A 26,362-nucleotide genomic window follows, 5' to 3' on the forward strand; every position below is an offset into this window, starting at 1 on the left:
CCTTTTCAGCACCGGGCAATGCAGCTGCCCCTTGTCAGTATGAGTCACTTGTCAAGTCCTTGTGTATATAGTTTGAAATTCTGCGTTGAGAAGTATTTCTCAAACTTTATAAATCAAATACCACCTTAAAAAAATACCTGGCTCCCCAAGTACCACCATAATGACCAACACTAAAATACGTGTTGTATGTGGTGTTCAAGTGTTGTGTTGGAAAACGTGAGGAGACGATTTGCTTTGTCAACGGTCTTCATTCAACTCCGTAATATGTGTGTGCAGTTACTCAACCACTGCTTTGCGACACTGCCGTAACATCGTGTCGCACAGTGGTTCTTAACCTGGGTTCGATTGAACCCCAGGGGTTCAGTGAATTAGTCTCAAGGGTTCGACGAAGCTTCTGCTACGGACATAAAATAATTAGACATAAAATTTAGTTTAGTTGTAAGTAGTTGGACCTACTTAATGTCTGGAGCAGCCAAACAAAGCCCAGCGACCCCATTTTTTGTCACTCGCACTTAATTGAGTATGTGAGTACTATGGCGTGCCGCACATGTAGACATACCGAAGCAGACACAACCACATCCGACTGCCTGTGTACAAGAGGCTGAATCTTGCTGACATGCCTGCCTCAGAAAGGGAAGCAAAGAGAGGGTGGGAGCACAGACAAAAGTAAAGGTTGATGGTGAAAGACAGACAAGAAAACACGATAGAGTGAAAGCGTCTTTAAAAGCAAAGAGGATGCACGACCGACAAAGTGAAAGAGCGAAGGGAAAAGAGAAGATGACACGTGAGGGAGAAAAAGTCGGCAGACGGCAGCTGGAGGGCACAATCAAATCAAGTGACACATCAGCTCATATCACCACAGCATGGGGAAAGCGATGGAGCAACTTTGGGACAATAAAAGAATGGGACATGTGTTTAGGAAACAGATAGACAGTGTATAGGTGTGAGGGGAAGCTGAGGAGACAGCAAGATGGAGGGAGATAGAGGAGAACACAGAATGACAGATGGAGAAAGCTTGTGCCGATAAGACAGCTCTGTCGAGAGTTGATGTCAGGACAGGGGTTTAGGTTTGTAAGGTGTGGCTTCAAGGAGAAGCAAGGGCTGGATTTGCACAAATGGAAAATTCCACTTCTGTGCCTAAACCTTTTTTGTTGTCGACGATTGAAATCTACAGTGTCAGTCACAAGTTCAGAGACTTTTCATTCAATGGCATGAGCAAGTTTGCCTAAAATGTTCGCTCAAAGCAGATAACGACAGCTTTACTCCTCGAGCTGTTGCTTTTCCGACCTGGCACTTAAGAGCAAAAAAATAAATACAAATCTGCAGTGTCACTCCATCAACCTGCATTAAACTAGGATGAAGTCATTGAGATTAAGGGCTCTATTTTCGTGCCCATTGTAAATGTAGCCCGAGGCACGGTATAAATATGTGCAGAGGCCAGCTAGACTGATTTTGGTATTTTCACAGACGTAAATAGCTTTGGCATAGCTAAAAATGGGAGTTTTTGGGCGTGAACAAATCCATCAAATCCATTTGCTGCCAATCAAGGCAGCAATTGCGATTCCCTTTCAAATGTGTGTGTGATACCTAGGCCAGGGAAATCGCATATCTGCGTTTGCCACTTGGAGACTGCGTTCTACCTCAAGTCATTCGTGTCTGTGTATGATCACCCAATGGAGTGATTTTTAAAATATAATGGGGAATACAATATAAATCATGCATTCATTCAATTGAGATCTACAACGATTCAGAGGGTTCCATGCATGCCATCGTCATATTTCTGAATAAAATCCAATAATATCCACCTCACATGTCCATGGAGCGCAGAATTTGTCTGCCTCTGCCTTGATCACATTGACCAAACTGTTTGGACGACAGTATATACTCCAATAATTAAACGTGCTTCCAATGACTGCCAGCCACCAAATTGTCAGCCGCTCTATGCGAAATGTGGGACAACGAACAGGTATTCCAGCTTGATCTGGTCAAGCATTTTTTTTTTTAATAGCCCCTAATTCCTACATAACAAGTAGCTGCCAGCCAGCAGACATCCTGCACCTTATTGGAGCCAACTCAGTCCAAAAATAATTTCATTGACCTTAAATGTCATGTCAGGCAAAATTAGAAGCGACATTTTATCGGGACCGTTTAACGCATACATTGGTTGAAGGATGACAGGCAAACATTTTTAATGATCCACTATGACAGAAATACTCATGTGGCTTCCACGAAAAATGTTCGCCAGAGTCCTTGCATTGCAATGATCGAACCCTCAAATCTAACGTGCGACTTTCTATTGCCCTGTTGCTAGGTAACATTGATGCAACATGTTCCTGGGGGCTGATGTGCTCTAAAGGTTCCCTGTTGCGTAGACAGGTGCCTCGCATGGGTTTGATTATTCTACAGGGTGTCGTGTGTGTGATGCCAGCCGAAAGAGGAATCAAGTAAGAGACGATTATTACCACATGCCATTTCTTCACACCTTTCTTTGGTCTCACTTCATTCTGATTTCTCTTTGAACAATATTTTTCCATGCTCTCTTTTTCATTGTTCCTCAAGCTGAGAACCTTTGCTTTCGTGCACAGTTTTTTTTTTCACTGTTCCTCTGTCTTTCTGCTCTTGTTCACATTCACACCTGCACATATATAGTGCATATAGTCGGCCTTAGTACTGTATGGTGTTCCGATCTTTTTCTTAGTGTACTGTATAGCCAGTTGTCGCTCCGTTGCTGAAAATGAATACCGCATTTTTTTTTTCTTCTTCAAGTCTCTCCTGCTTATGCATAGAACATTTCAATGATCCATACATTTTGGCTTCATGCAGTGTTGCGGACTTTTCTTGCTCCTGTCCACTTTACCTGTCAATTGCATATATTATGCGTGTAATTATTTAGGCATGAAGAGTTTTGCATTCACAACTGCATGTATAGATATTACTGTTCATGTACTGTTGCATCCGCTCATTCTGCTTCGTCTCATTGCCTGATGTTTTAAATATGCACATAACTGGTTCTGGATTTTGGATTCTTGATAATATTCTTGCGTGCTGCTACTGTCCACTTTGCTGCTGTAAAACTTGAAATTCCCCGTTGTGGGACTAATAAAGGCTTATTGTTTTATATTCTATTTCTCGGTTATTATCTGTCCTCCTGAATGATATGGACAATGCCCCTACATTATTACTGGCTACAGAATTCATCTTCGGCCACACACCCATTTTCTAATGTGTAAACCATTGCCTCTATTGCATAAGGGTACATTTTTGGTCATTTAGTAGCACAGAGTTTCTCTGCTTGTATGGGTCTAAAATATTTTGACAAAGCGGCAGTAAAGTTGTGCCCGTGGGCATTACACTTTTATTGCACAGGAAATTATTCCGAAGGAAAGTGAAAACATAGACGCACGCACAGCATACCATGAGGAAGTTTTGTGTTGGGTGAGAAAAGAACACTCCGTGAGAGTTTGATAGGACACAAATGTCGCTTTATTCAGCTGAAGCAGCTAGTGAAGCAGCAGAAACACGGTTTTGTCCTTCAAGTCATTCTTCTCTTCCCTTCCGTTTGTTTTATATTTTCCAAATGTGCAATGTAGTCACCTGATTTAGTCCAACCATGACAGTATGTATGCTCATCCGCTACCTCATCCAGACAATTTTTTGATGTCTCCTTCTATCTTTCCCTCCCGTGGCGTCCTTTGCCGTGCTTGATTGCGCTCAGAGGAGAATCAGCAAGCATTCGTTTCCCTAATCACAAATGTAACACAACAAAGTGCCGTGCCCGCTAACCCGCAAGCTCAAAATCTGAAACTCTGCAAGACTAAAACATTACTGTCAGCCCCACATATTTGTCATAGAGCCATGTGAATAAAAGGAAGCATAATGTGATTAAGTTGTGACATTAATTCTCCAACCAAGTAACACTGTTAGTTTCAACCAAAAGGACAACTGGCCTTTGCAGTTTCAAATCTACAACTCAGCTAATCATATTTTTGGGCTGTTACAATAAGAATGTTGGATGAATCTAGAATAATTATCACGAAACTATCAGTAGATGTTGGGCATTTTTTTTCCATTTTGCTTTGGTAAGGAGTGGCACCATAGTTGGGAATCATGCTGCAAAGTTATCAGTGTGTTCCCTTTCATTTAAGCCATGTGCTTGTCATCGCCAAAGCACTTTGCAATTATGCATTGTTCAGTGGGGTTACCGTCATTAAATCTTGCCAGAGAGCAGTAATTCCAGAAAAAAAATAAATAAAGTGAGACTGGGGTTACCATTTCTAAGTGTGGCATGAGCTCATTATCACTCCAATTTAATTAGACCTTAGAGATGGCTGCAGAATGTGTGTCAAAATAATGTTGACAAGAATCAAATTAGTGATTTTCTAGCTCGTCACATGCGCGTGATTGTAGTGGACCCAAAAAAGCAGGGAAGCAGGAGAACCAGGGGTACTGAACAAAATGTGTCAACAAAAATCCCTGACAGAGGTACACTGCAAGGACGAAATCCAAAACACAAAGTCCTGAGAAATGCCAATAAACCAAAGTAACAAACTAACAAACAAACAAACAAACAAAAATCCATGACAGTAAAACAAAACAAGGTGACAGCAACGCAACGATCCGACAAAGCCTGACAGAAACCAGGGAACTCAATCCAATCAAACTGACGAGACAACAATGAACACCTGGACAAGACACAAGGTGTTGAGGGAACTGATTGGTTAACACAAGGGACCCGGTTGACAAGAGCAGGTGGACACAAAACCCAACGAGGAAGACAAAAGCACATGAGTCAACAAAACGCTGAAACAAAACCAAATGTAATTGAAACAAAAACAGAATCATGAGGACTGACACTATCTGCTGATTTGTAACCTTGGAAGTCATTTCACAAATCCATCTCACCAAATTTCACCTGCGTTTTAAGAATGGTCAGAGTAATGCATGACATTTACCACGGCAGAGTTTTTGGCCAAATGCGCTCCAGGACACAACTCACCCATTTTTTTCATCCAGGCTTGGGACCTGCAGCACCTTGGGTAATGTGACACCATTACAACACCAGTGTTCCAAAGTTCGTATTCATTTTAAACAATTTACATTTTTTTCCCCTCCCAAGAATTGGGAAAATGGACGGATAATGTATGACAAAGTCTGGTCACCAGTTCTTGTAGCTTTGTTGTCAAAGTGCAGCTTCAATACAATATGAAGGAGGCTTTGTTGTTGAAATGGAAAATGGAGCATTGTCATAAAGGCCAACCCATGTAAAAACGATCTCTTTTTGTTGACTTTGCCATTAAAAATGTATTTTGTTTACTTTTTGCCGTGCAAGTCACTGATCCGTGCTTCAAAAAAGGTTGGGGATTATTGATGTATGTGACTATTTAAAAATAAAGGCTTTTATCTGCAGATGCATCCCCCTCTAAAAGTGCTCTGCACAACCCTAAATGAAAGAAAAATGTTAAATTTTACTGTAAACAGCTTCACTTTATGGCAGGAGAATGGACACATGCGACACAAAGCATTAATTCATAAGAGGCATGCAAACGCATATTGCTTTTATTTTGTCCTTTTAGACCCCCTGAACTCTTTCATTGTTTGCTCTTGCAGAAACAGAAAAACAATGCAAATCAAGTGAATATGTCAACACGTTGTGACTGTAATGACAATGTTATAACACTGGTAGCAGATTTATTCAGACTAAGTTCAACATTTACCGTGTGAAGTGTTGCTTGGCCTACAGCCCTGAAGACTGGATAGGAAATCTTACGCCAGAAAATACATTCTCCGGACTATTTCTTCACGCAAACACATTCAAATGAAGCAGAGCTCTAATTCCAAGTTCTACTAAAATACCTCTGCTTTAGTCACATAACATTTAAGTGACTTTTTAGTTCAGGAAATAGATGGATGGAATTTACTTTACCTGGTGAATCTTATGCAGACTGTGTTTCTAAGTTCAACCTTTATCGTAACTCAAACACAGATTCACCACTGTGTTAAAACCTATTCACAATATTTTTGTCTTCATTTGACCATCGGATTCATCAGGATTCTGGTTTATGAAAAAAGCCACCTTGACTGATAAAAAAGTATTTGGCCATTAATATCCAACAAATGAGTATTTCCAGATTCGAGTCACATCTGACACACACACACACACACACACACACACACACACACACACACACACGCACACACACACACACACACACACGCATGCGCGCGGCATGAATGAAAAACACATTTGGCTTTTCCTTTCTCTGTGCACAAGGTAGGCAATGTCAGTTTGAGGTCATTCTTTTGTCATAATTCTGTAAACATTCGAGGTGAGAGACACGCTGAAAGATAGAGAGGGGAAAACAACTCAAGCTACAATGGGTCGTCCCTGCGAGTTAGTTCATGCTCTGCTATTGTAAATCTGATGTCATCAGTAATTCTATTTTTTACTCCCCATTCCTCCTTCAACTTCATGTCCTTCGCTTCTCGCTCAAATTCTCACTCTTCGCATTCTTCCTGCTCCTTCCATTGCATTCCACAGCAGCGACAGCTTTCCTGTGCCTTATTTATAGTGCACAGGCTGATTGCAAATTGAACTCATGATCGAAAACACTTTTCTCCGAAGACAGTGTGGCCAGTTAGCCGAATGGCGTCCGTCCGTAAGTATGTGATAAATGTGTATGGTTTTGCGAGGCGTGTGTTGATTATTTGGAAAATGAGCGTCAAGCAGTCAGTGGTGTTTACACTTCTGCAAAAAGCACGCTGGGCAGTGGATTGCTCAAACAATTCTCAAAGTGTGTGTCACAAAATGACACACTCAGTACAAAGCGGTGTCTGTGCTTTTAGTTGTGCAAACTCTTTGAGTTTCAGAAATTGTGCTCCAAGAATCAAAGTTAGGGTTGAAGTATTTTCGAAAAAGACTATAATAATAGCCTGTCATTGAGTAAGAGTCCAATTTATTCTTGGGGGGAAAAATGTTATAAGTGGTGATAAAAAAAATTAAAAAAATTAAAAAATAAGAGCACACAAAGTTCACTTAGCCGTTTGGCTCTTTCTCACTTAATAATGCTTTACATCAAGGTTTCTAGCTAGTAGATGTGAGGGGTTCAACAATATGTCGTCCCCTTTGGCTCTATTCTGCTGTGTATCAGGAGGCTCTCACTGTATCATGAGAGAGCATTCATCTCATGTCATTGATATGAATAAACATCATAATTATTTGAGTCTTTTTGTTAGATTTCTGTGGATTGATTTAACAGGTTCAAATAGGTCATTTTGATATTAAGGGTATAAGGTTTTACATATGCCTGAGCCAAAATCCCCAAAACTGCAGTGCCCTTCTGAGACTCCTAATGTATGTACATTTCAATTTCTTATTTAGATTCAAATTATCACACATTTCATATCAGTCAAATCGGACGATATTATTTGGGCTACACTTTATTGATGCTATTTCAGTTTTATGGACTGTACATTTTCCTTGACATGATGTCTCGTCTCACAGTTTTAATAATAATAATCATGAGCAGCAGTGCATTAGCAGTGACCTGCCTATTTCTACGAAAGGACACCAGAGTGCTGTGAAACACGGTATTCAGTGGTGTTATTATGTACCGTTTGCGTGGGCTGTTGGGTGTCATGCACTGTTGACTCCGTGATATAATAGCAGCGGTCAGATTGTTGTGAACTTGAGCACTAAGACTGTAAACGTGGCTGCATGCATCTTCATAATCCCCTTAATGGAATCTGTGGGCTGGGCAGTGACATTTCACTCACCCGCACTGAATTGCACATGAATGTTTGTCGCCAGCATCTTACTGACTTGACATGTCTGGAGAAATGAAATGAAGTATTGTTTTTGCAATTATTCAGTATATTTATTACTCGAAAACGGGATTTTTTTTTTTTAATACCACAAAACACCTAACTCATCTAAGTATTGTTTTTGCAATTATTCAGTATATTTCTTACTCGAAAATGGGATTTTTTTTTTTAATACCACAAAACACCTAACTCATCTAAAAAAACACATTACCAAGCATCTCATTAACACCAATAATCAACCTGAGGCCATTTTAAGGCAAAACAGAAACATTGTTAAATTGTCTCTCTTTGCTGTGTTATTCCTGTGAAATGTTAACATCAGAATATTCCATTTCCTTCCTGATCAGCTTCAGTTCATGATTTTCTAAGGTCCCAAATAGGTGCTAAATCGCACGTTCACTCTTACAGGTTTTGTGTGCTGTTAGTGGATGTGTTGCATGTGAAAATAACATTACAATGTTTCACTAAGATCCCAAATTGTAATAATGAATCCATCCTGCACATCCGTCAAATCATCCTGCATACCCACAACTCTAGTGGGGGTAAGTGGTAAAGAAGATGTAAGGATAGATACAAATCACTAAAACATCATTAGTGTAGGGGGTAGCAATCAGGAGACCCGCAGATGTTTCTTGACGGAGTTCGGCACGCAGGTGGGCCCAAATGCAGGGAAGTAGTATGGAGAGGCAGGCTTGCACTCAAAAGCAATTTAGTTGAAAGAAACCAAAAAGGCAAACAAAATGTATAAATAAAACACTAAGAAACAAAATCCCAAACAAAGTCCTGAAGACAACAAGAACCAAAAGTAACAAACAAAAATCGATGGCAGATGCAAAACACTAACAGAAACAGAAACAATGACCTGACACTGAGTGGCCGGGCAGGGGGTCCTTAAAGCAGAAAATAATGAAACAATGACCAACAGGTGTGCAGTTTCAGGAAGAGCCCTAAGGTGCCACCTGTTGGTCACAAACAGATCCATGACATTGCCCCTCCCTCAAGGGACTGATGCCTCAAGTCCCAAACTGTCAGCCACTGGCCGATGTTGACCTGGCTGGGCATGACCTGGACGGTGCTCGGGCTGACGTGGACGGGGCTCAGCCTGACGGGCAACATGGTACGGCCGGATGACATGCGCCGCCTGAATGGGAACGGGTGGCGGCCGCAGACGCGCTCCGCCAGACAAAGGATGGAATTGGGACCAGTCCTTTGGTCCTGTGGGGTCCATTTGCTGGTCAGGTCATTCTCTCACAAATGTGGTGGTGGAAGACCCCAAAATCAGGCAGGAGGGAGCAGCAGGGTGAACTTCACAAAATGTGTTCATAAAACACTGAGAAAACATAGTCCTGAAAACAACATGAACCAAAAGTAACAAAAACCCATGGCAGAAGCAAAACACGAACACTAACAGAAACAATGACCCGGGACTGAGTGGTCGGGAGTCCTTAAGGCAGAAAACGAATGGCACAATGAGCAACGGGTGTGCAGTTGCAGGAAGTGCCACCTGTTGATCACCAACAGATCCATGACAGTCGTGGGATGATTGATTTAGCCTAAGAGCTAACTAAGCCTTCTTGCCAATCTAGAAGTGCATACCAATGTTGTCAGATGACATAACAAAAAGAAAACAATAAAAACGTTGTGATATCCATGTGACATCTGACAGAAATTCTCTCTTACAACCTTCGTACGTGTGCTAGATGTTGTAAATAGATCCAAAATTCAAGTGCAATGATGTACCTTCCCGCACTTGATTTCCTCCAGCTTCTGACACACATAAAGGGAAGAGTGCTTAAGGGCTGCTTAAGGCAATGGGAGAAATCGCTCAAGGCCAGATTCAACAGGTAACACCAATTTTAAGTTTGCTTTATGTTTGGATCTGTCAACTACCTCTGTTTTTAAAAGAGTACAAAGGAAAACAAAACAAAAAAAAAACCCTACTGACTTCAGTCATCAAGATTTTTTGCAAGGTCCCTTCACACAGCTTAATCAAAAAAAAAACGTAATTTTATCATGCGTGTCGGGCCACATTCCTGTGAGAATAGTATGAAACAACACGTGCCTAAACGGGTTTAGCAGAAGCAGTTATGGAAACACTAAGACATCCCTTAACAGAAAGCAATATTAGCTTCAGGGTGAGAAAAGTAGCGCCGAAAGTGGTGACGACAAGGGGTTGGACAGACCAGATGATTTGTCGATTTGTTTCTCCAAAATGACATTTAGAGCATGATGTTGAGTGAGTCACTAATCACGTGATTTTGGCTAGAGGAGACAGCACAGAACTTGATGATGAGTGCACTGAATGAAATTAGTCTGTCACCTTAATCGAATTAAATTGTCTTCTACTTCAGAATGTGCAGCTTTGGGAAGTGAGAGAGAACCAGAAAATGAGGCAATAAAAGCCAGGCTTGAGCGTTTCAGCTCACACTGACGAAGTGGAAGTTACAGCAAGGAAATATTATTCCCCACATGAAGAGGTCCATGATTTTTTTTTGCAAACACTGAAAATTCCCACCTGGCAGAATCAGCTGCTGTGATTGGAAGACCAACTCCAGCAATGATCAAAGAATAGCCGAGAGAAGCGTCTCTATCGTGACCATTTGACTGAGGTCAAACACACTTACAGAAGAAATGAAAATCGAACACTTTCAAGGAGGTCCGTCTTGGTGCTTTCGTTTGATGAAATGGCACCGACTATCCATCCGGGCAAGGACTACCGTGGTGTAACAAAACCTGGGGGATTACAAGGAAAAGGTGGCCATCTTGCCGACAAACACATCCAGCCCAACCACATCACCAACATGGATGAGGTGCCGCTCACTTTCGACATCCCGGTGAACCATACTGGACAGAAGGGGACAAACAAGTTGTACAAACAAGACCAAGAAGTCGTTCTTTTGACGAAAGAACTCCAACCGCTGGACAATGGCGTAAACAGAGCATCCAAAGTGAAGTTGCAAGTGCCGTGGGAATGATGGATGACAGATGACAGACACAGCTTTACGAAGACTGGGAGGCAGCACTGGGCGAGTTACGCCACAATTTGTGGATGCCTGGGCAAACTTGTCTGCTTGCAGTCTTGTACGAGCTTTCGCAAAAGCCGACATCCTTTCTGAGGAGGACTGACTCTGATCATGACGAGAGGGAACCTGGCGTGTTTTTCCGACACAGAAGACTTTGATGGATTTGTGGATGAGGATCGATCCCAAAAAAAAAAAAAATGTGAGTACATTGTTGAATACCTCAATAAAGTACAACCGAACTCAGTTTTGCTCCCGCTGCTTTTTTACAAACACACGCTCACAGTCAGAGGTCATGGGTTTGATTCTGGCCTTCCTGTGTGGAGTTTGCGTGTTCTACCCTCGCCGGCGTGGGTTTTCTCCAGGTACTCCAGTTTGCTCCCACATTCCAAAAACATGTACGCATGGTAGGTTAATTGAACACTCAAAATTTTCCCTACGTGTAGGTGTGAATGGTCGTTTGTCTTTGTGTGCCCTGCGACCGGCTGGCAACCACAACGGCACAGACATCCTTCTCTAAATGCCAAAAGAAAGAAAAGTCCACCTGTGAACACAGTTAGACTGCACTCTGTGCCAGACTTACGAAAATAAGGCCCGTGGAGTAGGTCGTAAAGGCAGATGACTATTCATCACATGAGATGACCAAAAAAAAAAAAAAAAAACCACTCTGTGCCAGACTTACGAAAATAAGGCCCGTGGAGTAGGTCGTAAAGGCAGATGACTCTATTCATCACATGAGAGGACCAAAAAAAAAAAAAAAAAACACCAAAAAAACACCACCACTGTAAACACATATTTTAAGTTTTATCAATTTTATAACACCATATCACAATGTTGTGTTCGGACAAAATGTGTTTACATACAGTCACGTTTCTGGCAGTACCATAAGTTCCACAGGGCAGCAATTTCATACAGAAAAAGTGTGCGTGGGCATTGGAGTAAAATCACCAGGATGAAGAAATGCTACACAGAGGATCTGAGAAAAAAGGAGATGATCACCTCAGTTGTCAACATCCTTCAGCTAAGCGCCCATAAATCCATTTTACAAAAGCCGTGCTTTCATGCTACATGGCCGACCATCACTGAATTACTGTTCATGGTACGTGGTGGGGTAATACCAGCTTTGGTTTGGTCACGCAGAAGTAAAAGTGAGGTAAAAGCGAGCAACTCAATTCCCCCCACAGCAGACACGTCCGCTGTAGCCACACATAATGCAGCGGAGAAACAAAGTAGAATGTGGTCTTTAATCTAAAAAAAATGAATGCAAAACATTTGAATGATTTGCATTGATAATAATACATTAGAAAAGGGATGATCTGGTCCGTAAATGGAAGATTTATTTGAGAAGGAGAACCTACTGTACCGACTGTACTCAAATAGAACCTCAACAAATTGGTTGGCCTCGGATTTGTTGTTATTTTAATTCTAAATAGATCTGCGCTGTAGTGAGTGCTATTCCAGCTACAATGCTGGCACTACCGTAACCGTTATTTGTATTGATTTGGTGTTGATTCTTTGTGGAGAAAATAAATGGAGACATCCACCATGATCAAGCAATGCAGCAATCATCCAACTCCTATCTGCACGTTAAAAAAAAAAAGCTGTGGAAGCTTTTAGAAAGGAAAAGATGACATGCTGAGTGTAGTGGAAACATGGAAAGGCACAGAAGGCAAAGATACAGAAACAGGCGTTAGAAAAAAAATAGACAGGTACAAGAAATCAAAAAGTGGTCTGTAATACATTCAAGAGTGGAGAGAGTAGAAAGTGCACCCAGGGGCTTCTTGGGAGACTAAAACCTGTACACCGCTTTTGTGGAAAACGTCATAGGGTCAAAGTGAGGTAACCGACTTCAACTCTCCGCATCGCATCCCGAGGTAAAGCGACGACATGAAGTGCTTCCTCGTATCGACTCGGCTCCAGATTATCACTCCCATTTGTGTTTTTCCGTCCCCTAATGCATTCTTCAAAGACCTATGCCCTCAATAACAAGCCGGGTGTGTGCTTGTGTGCCGTTTTGTGCTGCCACTCCGCTTCCATCATATGTTTTCCATCATGTGATTTCATACGGGAAAAAGCTCTCCCTCTCCCTCAAATCCCTTGAATGACTCTTCTCTCCATTCCGAGAGGCCCGCACAGCACTTGTTGCTGTTGTTTGATTGTTTTTGACCCATCGTCACCAAAAAATATCTCAGTGATATCAAGCTGAAGAACAACAAGGGTCGTATGTTCTATTTTGTTTGTCTGTTGTTACTTTCCGGTAATTCTAGGTGTGATTGTTTCACACGCCGACACACCTCACCTTACCTCATCTTTCTCTTCATTTCGGTCTTTATTTTTCTCCTCCTTCTCCTCCTGCAGATGTTTCTCCTTTCGTCACTCACATCCTATAGTAATGTCAGCCATGGTGGTCATGCTGTACTGAAAAATCCCATTCCCACCTTCCATCGGGGGCGGGGCCACAGTTTTTCGGGACCTGATGATCACCACGGTATAATTAACCACCTATTTTTTTCTCTCTCTCTCTTTTCTTTCTGGTCCTTAATGAGACCCAAGTGACATTTCCTCGTAGTAGTATTTTTTTCATTGTAGGAAGTGCAAGTATATTATTCTGTCTAACAACAATAGCTTTATTGAGTGTATGAATTTTAATAACACATTATATATAGTAGAACACAAAAGAAAGAAAAAACTGTTGGGAGATGCAAATTTAAAGATTTGTTTCTTTTATCCTTCCAAAAAGCTCATCCAGCAAATAAAGAAAACAGCAATGGGGACATTGTTCCAAAAGCTTGGAGGACTTATGACACCATTAATCGCCTCGTTTACACAGAGATCTGCCTGGATTGCGTTGCGAAAAACCCCACATGAGTGTGCTCTCAATTGGGCTAAAAAAACAAAACAAAAACAATTCATATTTGGAGAGAATCATAGCAGTGTGTTTAAAGAACTGAATAGAAAGAATAAAAAAATATGTAGAGAGCAGCGCTGTTTTTGTTTCGTTTTTATTTGGGATACATAGCTATGTCAATAACCTACCGTTGTTTGGTGATAAGCTCATTGGAAAATGGATGCATAAAGATTTTGGAGGCATTCTGATTACACCTGTAAATAATACTATGGATAAGATGATATCTATACATCACAGGATTCGGATACGGAACTACGCAGGACTCCACTCAGTGTTCCATTAGCAAGTCAAAGCCACTTACCCAAACTTGTTATTTCAACTCCTTTATCTCAACAGTTTTGTATTGGGGATTACTCTATTTTGGATAAAAATGGAACTCATTTTGGTCTCATCTCCTGTCCCATATGGCGCTCCGTCCCCTCTTCTCTTTCCAACCCTCTAATCCTATCTTCTCTCCTCGACTTTTCCGCTTTTCCTTTCTTCTCCTCTCCATTTACTGCCCCATCTCATTCGCTATTTTTCCAATCCTCACCTCCCTCGATCCACTTTTCTCTCTGATTGCCCCACCCCCTCACCGTGTCCTTCACCATCCTCTCGTCTTTGCATCCCTCTCCCGATTAGTCGTTGATCCTCCCTGGTTTGCGCTCCTGTCTTCATTCTTCTCCTTGTTTCATTCACGCCTCTCCCTCACACATGCTTCTTTCTATTCACATCCCCTCCCTGTGGCTACAAGGCCATCCATTATTTTGGCCTCATTCATTTTCCTCTACATGTTCCTGCTCCTTGCACATCTTCTCATTGTTCTCATTGCCCTCTACTTTCCTCTCTCTCGACCTTTTTCGTTTCTCAAGTTCTCTCATCGGACTCATTCTCCCAAACCGGGATGATCTTTGAAACAGAAAGCAAATCTGAATAAAGAGAAACAATCTGCTCCTTCAGTCTGTGATGTGGACTCATTCATTTGTGTTTTAGCCTTTGAGTCCGGTGGGTGTCAAACTGTCTGCCTCAGGCCCACTCACAACTCACAAATGCATGCATAGACAAGCTCATTGCGACTTGCCAGAGCAACAAATTGAAGCCTCACTCAAACTGCTGCGAGGGAATCGTGACGGTCTGCTCCGATTATAGTCTTTGGTCTTTGTCTCCTTTGGCCCTCCATCTCCCTCCTGTCTGCTCTCTATCGACTGGTATTTCTCCTCCCTGAGTCACATTGTGGTCTCTTCTATGTTTTTATTCGGACCATTGTCATTTTTTTTTCTCTTTCTGGCAGACACCTGCCCTTTTCCACTATCGGCCCATCACATGCAACCCTCTTCCTCTGTGTCCTCATTGCATCAGGATTTCTCCCTTCTGTATGCCGGTCTCCATTTCTGTCACGCCCTGTTCAGAAATGGCATCTGTTCACTCCAGATGACCTTTGTTGTTGATCCCAAAGTTATAAAATGCAGTTCCTTTCGTTACCGCAGACCATCTGATCATTTCCTCATTTCTTTCATGGTCCCCTATAGCTCTCTTCAACAAGGCCATCCATTATTTTGGCCTCATTCATTTTCCTCTACATGTTCCTGCTCCTTGCACATCTTCTCATTGTTCTCATTGCCCTCTACTTTCCTCTCTCTCGACCTTTTTCGTTTCTCAAGTTCTCTCATCGGACTCATTCTCCCAAACCGGGATGATCTTTGAAACAGAAAGCAAATCTGAATAAAGAGAAACAATCTGCTCCTTCAGTCTGTGATGTGGACTCATTCATTTGTGTTTTAGCCTTTGAGTCCGGTGGGTGTCAAACTGTCTGCCTCAGGCCCACTCACAACTCACAAATGCATGCATAGACAAGCTCATTGCGACTTGCCAGAGCAACAAATTGAAGCCTCACTCAAACTGCTGCGAGGGAATCGTGACGGTCTGCTCCGATTATAGTCTTTGGTCTTTGTCTCCTTTGGCCCTCCATCTCCCTCCTGTCTGCTCTCTATCGACTGGTATTTCTCCTCCCTGAGTCACATTGTGGTCTCTTCTATGTTTTTATTCGGACCATTGTCATTTTTTTTTCTCTTTCTGGCAGACACCTGCCCTTTTCCACTATCGGCCCATCACATGCAACCCTCTTCCTCTGTGTCCTCATTGCATCAGGATTTCTCCCTTCTGTATGCCGGTCTCCATTTCTGTCACGCCCTGTTCAGAAATGGCATCTGTTCACTCCAGATGACCTTTGTTGTTGATCCCAAAGTTATAAAATGCAGTTCCTTTCGTTACCGCAGACCATCTGATCATTTCCTCATTTCTTTCATGGTCCCCTATAGCTCTCTGTTTGCATTTTCATACGACCGCTCTCGCCTCCAACACCCTTCTCTTTGACTCGAGATGGCTATTCTCACTCTTCCTCTTGCTCTCTTCACAGCCCTCATTACCATGTGTGTGTCCGTGTCAGGTTTCATCCTGTCAGCAAAAGGTCAGCAGCAGGGATTTCCCAGGGCACTACAGCTCGCAGCTCTAGCACTGCGCAACAGCAGCCTTATGGTGCATATTAATAATGATAGCAAAAGCACGCTTACCTCCTTAATGCCACCATCTTGCATATTAAACAGCAAATAGCCAAAGGCCCAGGAACAAAGGCCACGAGTACAGTGTGAACGTTTTGCGCACTTAGCTCAACTGGAGCACTTCCTACTTTCAGCTCAAGACGTTTATGCGCATAAAAGCAATGGCCCTATGCTACATATTTAAGGGGCCAGCTGCTGTGGTAAAAAACTGCCTACAGGGCCATCCATGCGCCGCCTGCTGAAGATACCATTCACCAATCAACCCATTTTTCTTTCTGCTTCTCGCCAGTGTATCACATATAAGCACCCATTTTAACTCACATTTACACTTACCATTAACTTACAAAGAATGTATTTTCAGGAAGCGGGTGGAAAAGAGGAGTATCTGACGGGTGTATATACAAACTTTCTCTGTGGATACTCTGGCTTCCTCCTACATTGATATCACATCTTTGATAGGTTGCTTGAAGACTCTTCATCAGCATTGACCTGCTCAATTTCATTGCAGGCTGTATCATCGTTATGGCTTTCTGGGCCATTATGACCGTGAAAACCATATACAGTGGTGCTTTGACTTGCACGTTTTATTTGTAACCAGGGGTGGGGTGGCTATCGGAAATTTGGGGAAAACATGTTAATTTTCCCAAATTCACACTTGACAGTGTTTGGAATGCTTTAAAATGGTTTCATAATCATCATTTGTGGTATATTTATGGATTAAACTATTCATATACTAAATTCTGATCAGTTTTAGGGAAGTGTGAATTATTTGTGGAATTTTGCTATTTGCGGTCAGGCAAGGGTAAACCCCCCGGATAACGAATCCACAGTATTATGCATAGTTTTTCCTTCCTCTCGTATTCCATGAAGCTTGGTGACCGTAAACTGTGCCCTTATACTTTTTATTTTGTTTAACCAAATGTATAAAACAGTAACTATATGCTAACTAACACATTGGAGTTCGAAATTTGAACCGCCTAAGGACGTTTTGAGGATTTACTAATATTCCAAACAGCTGGAACTAAATTGTGCGTTCAGTCTAAGAGATTGCGCACAATGTCGGTGGCTGTGTTGCACGTGATCTGCAGATTGTGACCGTCTTTGTGACTGTACACCGACAGAGACGCAAGAAAACACAGAGTTGAATAGAGTTTTGTCAGGCGATATGACGTGACTGCTTCTTGTGACTGGCTCCAAGTCAGACCTTATATCATTCTGAAGCTCCAACGTTGCATTGCTGAATAGAAGATATGTTGCAGTAATGTTTGTTTTTGGCATCTAAAAATGTTCACATGAAGCAAAACGTTTTCCCCACCTTTCCTTTGGCCTGCGCTACCCTGGCATCTTTGTTTGTGCCACTTTACACTTGCCTTTCACATGTGGTATTAAAAGAAGCTAAATCTGCCTATTTTTTTTTCACGTGTTAGGCTCAATTCTTGGTGCACCCAATTTTTGGATCAGTTTTCACAACTGTTTACAAAAACAATCAAGTTTACACACGTTTTGCATGCGCAAACCTTCCGTAAATCAGGCCGTTCGTGTCACATAATTTGTGATTTGAGCAATGTGAATATGAATAGTAACGTTTATAAGACCGTGGTGAGGGTGGCCATGATGTACGGATTGCGGACAGTGGCTCTGAAGAAATGACAGGAAGCAGAGCTGCAGGTGGCGGAAATTAAGACGTTGAGGTTTTCTTTAGGAGTCATCAGGCTGGCCAGGATTAGAAATGAGCTCATCAAAGGAACGGCCAAGGTCAGTTCTGATTAAGCTGCAACAAAAGCCATCACTCTGACAGGAAATATGTTTTCAATTGGGATAATAACAAATCAAGATGAAAAAAAATCCAGTCATCTTTTTCCACACTTATTTTATCATGAATTTTAGTTTACTTTCCCTTCTGTAAAATAGTGGACAGAATCTTTTTTCCACATTATTTTCAGCCTCATTGCGACATTCTTATTGCCTTTCCTCTCCTGCTCGGTTTAGCTTTGTATTTATTCATCCACTCAATACACACAAGACGGCAGCGCGCTGTAGCAGATGCAGTTGACGTTCTGCACCAACGGAGCAGAAGGCTGTAGTTAGCCGGCTTGGCATGAAACAGAATGCCTCAACACGGAACAGAGGTGAGCGCAGCAGGGCTAAGGGCTCTCCGGAGTAGGAAGGGCATCTCACATACTTGGCACGTTGTGCGTTCAGTTCCTCAGTGTGACCGATTTCTGTTGGCAATTTTTGACAGACGTGTTTGCTCAGTCTGAGCGAAGCACAATCATGTGGACCATAAATGAAAAAAAAAATCCATCATACTGATATGATGTTTTTTTTTTAACACCACTAAAGTATATTTCATTCAATATGTGCCCTGTTATTGATTAGTGACCAGGGTGTAGTAACATTTAGAACAGGGGTGTCAAACTCCGGTCCTGGAGGGCCGCTGTCCTGCATGTTTTCCAAGTCTCCCTGTTGCAACACACCTGATTCAAATGAACAGGTTCAATGTCAGGCTTCCGCAGAGCTTGCTGATGATCTGTTCATTTGAATCAAGTGTGTTGCAACAGGGAGACTTGGAAAACATGCAGGACAGCGGCCCTCAAGGACCTGAGTTTGACACCCCTGATTTAGAACAACCTAATCTAGTCAATGTGCCAGACGTTTGAAAAAAAAAAAATTGTGGTTGGAATATAATATGGAATGGAATGGAATATAAAAGGCAAAAAAAAGAGGCGTCACCAGACACCATCATCTTGCAATTTGGTTTTAATGCCGTACTGTTGCAGTGTTTTCAAGACTGGGCTTGATGGACTTACTACCAGCCAAATATATAAACAGAGTCACAGCAAACTATTGAAAGTATCCATCCATTCTCTAGTCTGCTTAGCCTCACGAGGGTCGCTGGCATGCTGGAGCCCATCCCAGCCGACTTCGGGCGGTAGGCGGGGGACACCCTGAATGGTGGCTAGCCAATCGCAGGGCACACAGAGAAAAACAACCATCCACACTCGCACTCACACCTTGGGACAATTTTGAGTGTTCAATCACCCTGCCATGCATGTTTTTGGAATGTGAGAAGAAACCGGAGTACCTGGAGAAAAACCACGCAGGCCCGGGGAGAACATGCAAATTCCACACAGGGAGGCTGGAGCCGGAATTGAACCCAGCAACTCTGCACTGTGAGGCAGACGGGCTAACCAGTCGAAAGCCACACCACCTTTCTGAAAATAATCTTTCGTTTGTTGACTGCAACATGTTCGTTTGCCTCAGACTCAGGAGATCTATGTTTACATCAACACTGGAACATTTCTATGCGGAGTTTGCACATTCTTCCAGCGCTCGGATGGGTTTTGTTGGTGTTCGATGGTGGCTTCCTACATCCCCCCAAAAACGTGATTCTGAGCTTAAACCAAATTTTCCACTCCATATGTGAGGATAAGGACTTGAAAAAGGACACCTTGCAAGGATGTAATGGGATTTGTAATTCCGAAAACAAGTACTTGCCTCGTATTTGAGGATAAGAACTCGAAAAAGGACACCTTGTTAGGATCTAATAGGGACGGAGAGGGGGGAAGGGGTGTGCATAGAATTGAGCTCAAAGCTACATCAATCCCAGGGGTTCATGTTTAGCAAGCTCAAAGACGATCACAGGTCGAGCTGTTGTCGAGCCGTTTTTCGTAAATCTTGGTTAATCCAAAACAAAATCATTTGGCAGCCGTGCTGTGTCTGGAATGAACAAAATCCACCACGTTTCAATTGGCTTGATGCTAAAAACGCATTGTGCTGTTTGGTGCCATGCCGTCGCAAGCTTTAACATGCCACGTTTTAAGCGAGAGCTCAGTGGGGCAGCAGTCTATGAAAGATCATTCGGAGTTGTTCCCCTTTCATCTGGAAAGCTGTTGTCCTTGCTGTGTTTAACTGTGACATAGTTTTTCACACTGTGCGGTACAGTTCAATGTCATGCTGCGCTGAGGTGTTATTTTGCACGGTGGTCTTGGGCCATATCTTTCCTGTGCTGCAAAGTGCCTTGTGTAATACAGTGCAGGAAGGAAGGCAGCTCTGCCAGAGTACTCAGTTCCTCATGCTCCAGTGAATGGAACGAAAATATCAGATGTTAGGAGGCACGACTATTTTTGGAGCCCTGGAAACTGTTGGGCAGCAACTTAATCGGAGTGAAATTGTCACAGGGGTTTCCAGAGCAGATACATATTATGGATGCTGTACGACAGCTATTACTTTATACTTGTTAAAATACTTGTATCCACACTTTTTAAATAGACTACTTAAAAATGTATCTGGATAGACTATACATCCATGTAAAAAATATATATGGATCCAGATGATTTTATTTGTGTAAAAACCACCTGATAATTCAACATACCATTTTTTCAGTGTGGCTAGACATCCAGGATTTCAGGAATTTATATTGACAAGACAGAAGAAGTGTGGTGGTTAATGTGTCTTGTTTTTGGAATGTGGGAGGAAACTGGAGCACCCGGAGAAAACCCACACAGGCACAGGGAGAACATGCAAACTCCACACAGGATGGCCGGAACCGGAATCGAACACTGACTGGAGATGGCAGGTTATCTTAGCACTAGAGAGCTGGTATGACGCAGTGCAGATGGGTTTACTGGACCAAAGCAAGATTTTAAAAAAAAAGGGTATGATGAGGGATCCTGGAAATTGAAGGAAGCTGTTTTTAACCCAAAAGTAAAACATTTCCCGAGGTTAACTCATTAAGAATGTCATTAAAGTACTGCATGGATAAGCAATATCTGAAAGGGACGCAGTTTTGCTAGAATTTTAACGACACTCTTTCCTACAGAAATGTCCTAAAACAACATCGAGATAGAAATGTGTATATGTTTTGACACTATTGTTTGTGTTTGCGGGTATAATGGTCCCGAAAACTGTCATTTCTGACCAACAACAATTGCATCAACTATTTTGTCAGCTGTAAAAGACACTCAGCCTGTTCACGTGTTGAGTATTCCTCCGCAACTCATTTTACTTGACATCAAGTCATTTCCGAGGAAGAATACATGTGGAAAATTTTCTTCCTACACGGGATTATAATCCGCCATTCCTACCCCATGTTTGGACACCAACCATCACACCACCTGGCGGAATTATGACAGGCACACAATTGGTGGAAGGTTAGTTGGAGAAGCAAGCATGGATGAATCGTCATGTGAGCCGTGGTAATGTGAGAAAAGGTGCACCAAGAGAAATAACCCAGATATGCATGAGTGCGCCTGTGTGTCTGTGCCTGTGTATAAGGGATGTAGCAAGGGAATTACAGAGGAATAGATGAGAGCATGTTGAGAAGCGCTTTTGGCTTTTTCTGGGAGGATAAAGCTTTTCCGCCTTGTGCTGTGGAATCCTGCTGTGGAGCTGTCCAAAGTTCTGAATTGGCGGTTGGAGTTGTTGTTTTTTGGGGGGGTGGAGGGATGCTTTCTTCGCCTCCCTTTACCAAGTATTTTCCTGACTTCCAGTCAAATGTGCTCTTATTGAAAAGCGCCCGCCACACACGCTTCAGCCCCTTCGTTTGTTAACAGTAACAAAACTGAACTCTTGTGCTGTTTTCTTGGGCTGTTTTCTATGAAACAGACTTAATCGGTTTCAAGAAGTCAGTTACAGCACAGCACAATGTCGAGTGTCCTTAAAGTTGTACAACGTGGAGTTCATGCACAAAGATGGAAACATCATTATGAGAAATGTCACACAGGACTTTGTGAAACTTCTGCTTAGTGAGCATCTTAAGGACTAACTCTTCTTCCCTTAGCTATGGCTTGCGCATTTGCGTAGCCACCAGAAACCAACGAGCCAAACAGTAATGAGCTCCAATTGAGCCCGCTGCTACGACAATGTGCCCAAGATGACGACAATCAGTCAAATCTATTTTGTCTTAATGTGAAGAGACTCGGCTCCCGGGCACACACAGTCTCTGCCTTTGCACATGCACTTGTCACCCTGTCACATGGAAAGTCGTTTATCCACTTGTTCGACTGAATCGAATTAAAAAATAGGCATCCATCCTACATTATGCATGGAGTGAGTACTGTTATTTTCGTGTCATTTTTTTTAATTAAAAAAAACATACAGTAATCATAAGTAAATTGATGTTAACACTTATTCAGACATGGGTGTTAAAACGTTATTTATTGCTGGCCAATCTGTGTACAATTAACTGTTTATGACACTACTGTTGATGTCAATAAAACTGAAACTGACACCTGAGTTAGTCCAAACCTGCTATCAGACAGCCTCACGGAATGAATAATGGTTAACTTTGGATGTCAAACTTGTACACATGACTACAGATATCGTATGTAAAATTTGGCCAATGTATCCCTGAATGTATTGTCACCTTTAAAACCACTCTGGGGTCTGTTTCCATCTCTTCTGAACAAACTTTTAGGTCAGAAACTTTTATTTAAAGACCTCAAGATGACCAGATATGAATTCTCCCTCAAGAGTTCAGACCAATTAAACCACAATGTGAACTGAAGCTATCAAAACAACACTCTGACCTATTTTGTTGTTTATGACCAATAATAATTTGGGCAATGCTGTTGTAGAGTAATTACAATTTTATCCTACACAGCAATGCATGTAATATTTTACCACAATCATCCATCAGCATACTCGTAAAGTATTTGTTTGACTGAGTGGCACATGAGATAAAATGAGGCTGTTCACTCACCATAATATGTTTGTCTAATTTAGTCTGTTTTTCCTCTGATCTTGGATCACCTTCGTGGCTTTGTCATCTTTAATCTTAGAATTATGTTGCCTTCCATGTAAATTGCCCAATGTCTAGCTGTAATCAGATAATTGAAGGGCAAAATAAAAAAAAAATAACAAAAAACATGCAGCATCTGTAGACATCTATGACTGGGTATTGGAGATTGCACTAATCACTGCTATTATTGTGCATGTGTCTCACTGTGGAATTTAATTTGCATAACTTCTATCAATTACTTTTCATCAGAGCTAAATGTCATTTTTATGTATGCCGTTAAAAAAAAAAAAAAAAAAAACTGTGGAGGAAAATGGCTCATCTACAGCCCCTAGTGGTACAAGTGCCAGAATTGTTACGATGCCCTTTGGAGTTGATGTAATCTTGCACTAAACATGATTTTTATGCTGCACCATTTTCAGATTGTTGTTTTTTTTGAGAGGGGGGCTATTTTGCAGTCATTACGATTCTGTATTGTTAAAACCATATAACCAACCATGTCAATTCTAACGCATTCTCATTTCCCCTACTTCGAAAGTTTGAGTCAAATTAACATAATGCCACACATTATACATTTGCTGCTTGACATTGGATATGGTCCTCCTGGTTTGTCTCGATAGATTGTTCTAACACACTCGTTCAAGCAAACGCCCTGCATCAATTAATCATTGCGCAATCCGCCAGCAGCAGCGAATGGACAGACGGACGCGGAGGGGAGGATACAGACTGCGTTGGGACAAAGCCCACAGCCGCACTGTGGGAAAGTAACTGCAGGCGGGGCCATCTAGGATGCTCACAGTGTCGGAGCATATCCCATTTGATCAGGGATAAGCCCGCGCGCGAAGGTTCTTTGCTGCTTACAAGGGGATTTATTTGTTTATTTTTTATTTTATTTTTGGGAGTATTCTTTGTGGATCATTGCTCTGCAGGCTGCAACTTCAACATTTTCTGTAAGTCTCTTAACACTGCGGGCAGACAACGGGTCACGACAAAGTCACTTATGAGGCGGAAAGAGGGGCAACGACTCCTGGGAGAGCTCCCTCTGGATAACCTTGTGGCGGAGCCTAATCTATTGAGGGCCACCGGGAGGTTATCATTCCATCGGAGGTGTTGAAAGAGCTGCAAATGGCAGAACTCAGCTGTCGGGACAGCCATGCATTTAGATCTGGAAGCGACGAGACGCAATAGTGGGCCACTAAGGCGACGAGCAAGCACGCGGCTGTCTTCATGAAGGAATCGATCTCCAAAGCTTTCCCGTTGTCATTGCTTTGTCATTGGCTAACCAAGGGGTGGTTTCCAGGGTAAGACGCGGTTGGATATTTTCCTTTAAACGGGTGATTGAAAGAAGGGGGCGCGGGGAGCTCGTGTGGAGAGTAAATGACCGCGAACGCAGCGGTGCGCCGATTTAGCGGCGTTTTCTCAGCTCATAAACTGCGTCCCAGTGGATCTCGAGCGGACGCTGGGTTTCTGCGGGCTGCCACCGGCACCGCACCTCGTTTATTTCAATACGACTGAACCGCGTCACGTGGCCCGACAACCTCAAAAGTCAGCCGGGTACAGGGAAGAGCGAGACACCGAAAATTACACGCACACACCAAAAAAAGTGGACACCGACTATTGTTATGTCTAAAGAATGGTTCTGACCAAGAGTGGGATTATTTCGCGCATTTTTGCCTGAGAGGGATTCTGCGCTTGGTTTGACAAGAGTGGAGATAACTGGACAAATAACCCCTACCACCAGCGAGGACGCGAGGGAGACGCAAAGGTACAGTAAACAGTATAATGTTTCCCTTTTTACTTTGAACCATCTGATTATTGCGCAATTGCCCCACTCTCCATCTGAGTAATGCACACATATGAGAGAACCAGGGGAGGCGCGATGGGGAGATAATGGCGCTGGTGTTTCTCTCCTACGCGGTCGAGATGTGATGATATCCGATTTGAAGACTGGAGGCAAATGGGACAATGGAGAGAGAGAGGTGGGAAGTAAGACTCAATATGGTTGAAAGTGTGAGGAGGGGTGGGATAGGGTAGTACAGTGGTACCTCTACATACGAAATTAATTTGTTCTGGAAGAAATTTCTTAACTAGAAAATTTTGTAAGTAGAGACGGATTTTCCATGTAAATGCCCTAATTCGTTCCAAGCCCTCCAAAAAATTCAGACATAAATGATTCCCAAAGCATAAAAATGCATCAAAATTTGCATAAAAAATAACACATACATGCAAGACACAAAGAATAGAGTAAAGAATAAAAATGATGGTCATTTAACTTTCAACTGCGTCCTCATCGTTTTTTGCCCTCTTCAGTCCATGTCTCTCAGAAGTGGTTTTTCCTGATGTTTTGCAAAGAACTGATCCAAGAACGTTTGCTTTTGTTGGTTTTTAACAATCCTTCGAAAATGTCCAAGGCAAACATCAGCATAGTGAGCGATCACCCCACTGGTGAACACTTTTTCTGGGTGATTCACATTTACGTAAAACTAGCGGAACACCTCATGGCCCGAGGGGCAAATAACGAGGATGCTGCATCGACACATATCTATCTATCTACACACATTTACACACACACAGGAGAAGTCCCTCTTAGCCAATGGGATGCCAGGATGATTCTCGGTAATAGCCAATGGCAGAGCAGCTATCCGTATGTTGCGTTCAGGAAACTCTGAGCAGTGAGTAGCCGACCATACCGCATTTTTACCTTTCGTATCTTGAAATGTCTTTCGTAACAAAAGGCAATATTTTTCCTGTTGAGACGTTTCGTAACTTGCAAATTTCGTATGAAGAGACGTTCGTAAGTAGGGGTACCACTGTATTCCCAATTTTTACTCTTCGAGATTAGCAGAGTGCAGCACAGCAGACATATAGTTAGCACATCTGGCTCACAGTTCTGGGGTTCTGGATTAGAATCTAGGGTTTCGGCCTTTGTATGGAGTTTGGATGTTCTAAGTGGGTTTTCTCCAAGTACTGCAGAGTCGTCACACTTTTTAAAAACATACATGTTAGGTCAATGGATGACAATAAATTGTCCATGTGAGTGTGAATGTTGTATGCCAATGTGGATAAACAGAATAGAAACTGCATGGATGGATGGATGGATGGAGTTTTGCAGAAAGAGGCTCAAATGGAATGATGGGCAATGATACACAGTACATGTATTGGTGAGGGCATAAATATACAAGGGGCGAACTGCCCAAGAGGACAAGTGTCAGGCTGTGCAGAGGGAAGAGGAGACTTGGGTTGACTTAAAATGAGTTGTCAGAGGAAAGAGGGCAGATGGAACACAGAGAAGCACAAGGGAGCCGAGATGGTCCAGGTGATAGGGGGCGGGTGGTGG

General features: G+C 42.4%; 1 protein-coding gene across 4 annotated transcripts in view; it reads left to right on the forward strand.

Annotated features, from left to right (window-relative positions):
• Nucleotides 1–23,771: 23,771 nt before the first annotated feature.
• Nucleotides 23,772–26,362, forward strand: part of LOC109525506 (leucine-rich repeat and fibronectin type III domain-containing protein 1-like protein) — an 83,822-nt gene continuing 81,231 nt past the window's right edge. For 2 of the 4 annotated variants that reach the window (XM_019886055.1, XM_019886052.1), the window contains exon 1: nucleotides 23,772–24,790. The gene's annotated coding sequence lies outside the window, so the exon portion shown is untranslated. The remainder of the gene's footprint in view (nucleotides 24,791–26,362) is intronic. The other 2 variants (XM_019886053.1, XM_019886054.1) reach the window with 2 other exon arrangements.

The sequence above is a fragment of the Hippocampus comes genome, unplaced genomic scaffold (genome assembly GCF_001891065.2).
Source record: "Hippocampus comes isolate QL1 unplaced genomic scaffold, H_comes_QL1_v1.1 scaffold29, whole genome shotgun sequence".
NCBI classification, from domain to species: domain Eukaryota; kingdom Metazoa; phylum Chordata; class Actinopteri; order Syngnathiformes; family Syngnathidae; genus Hippocampus; species Hippocampus comes.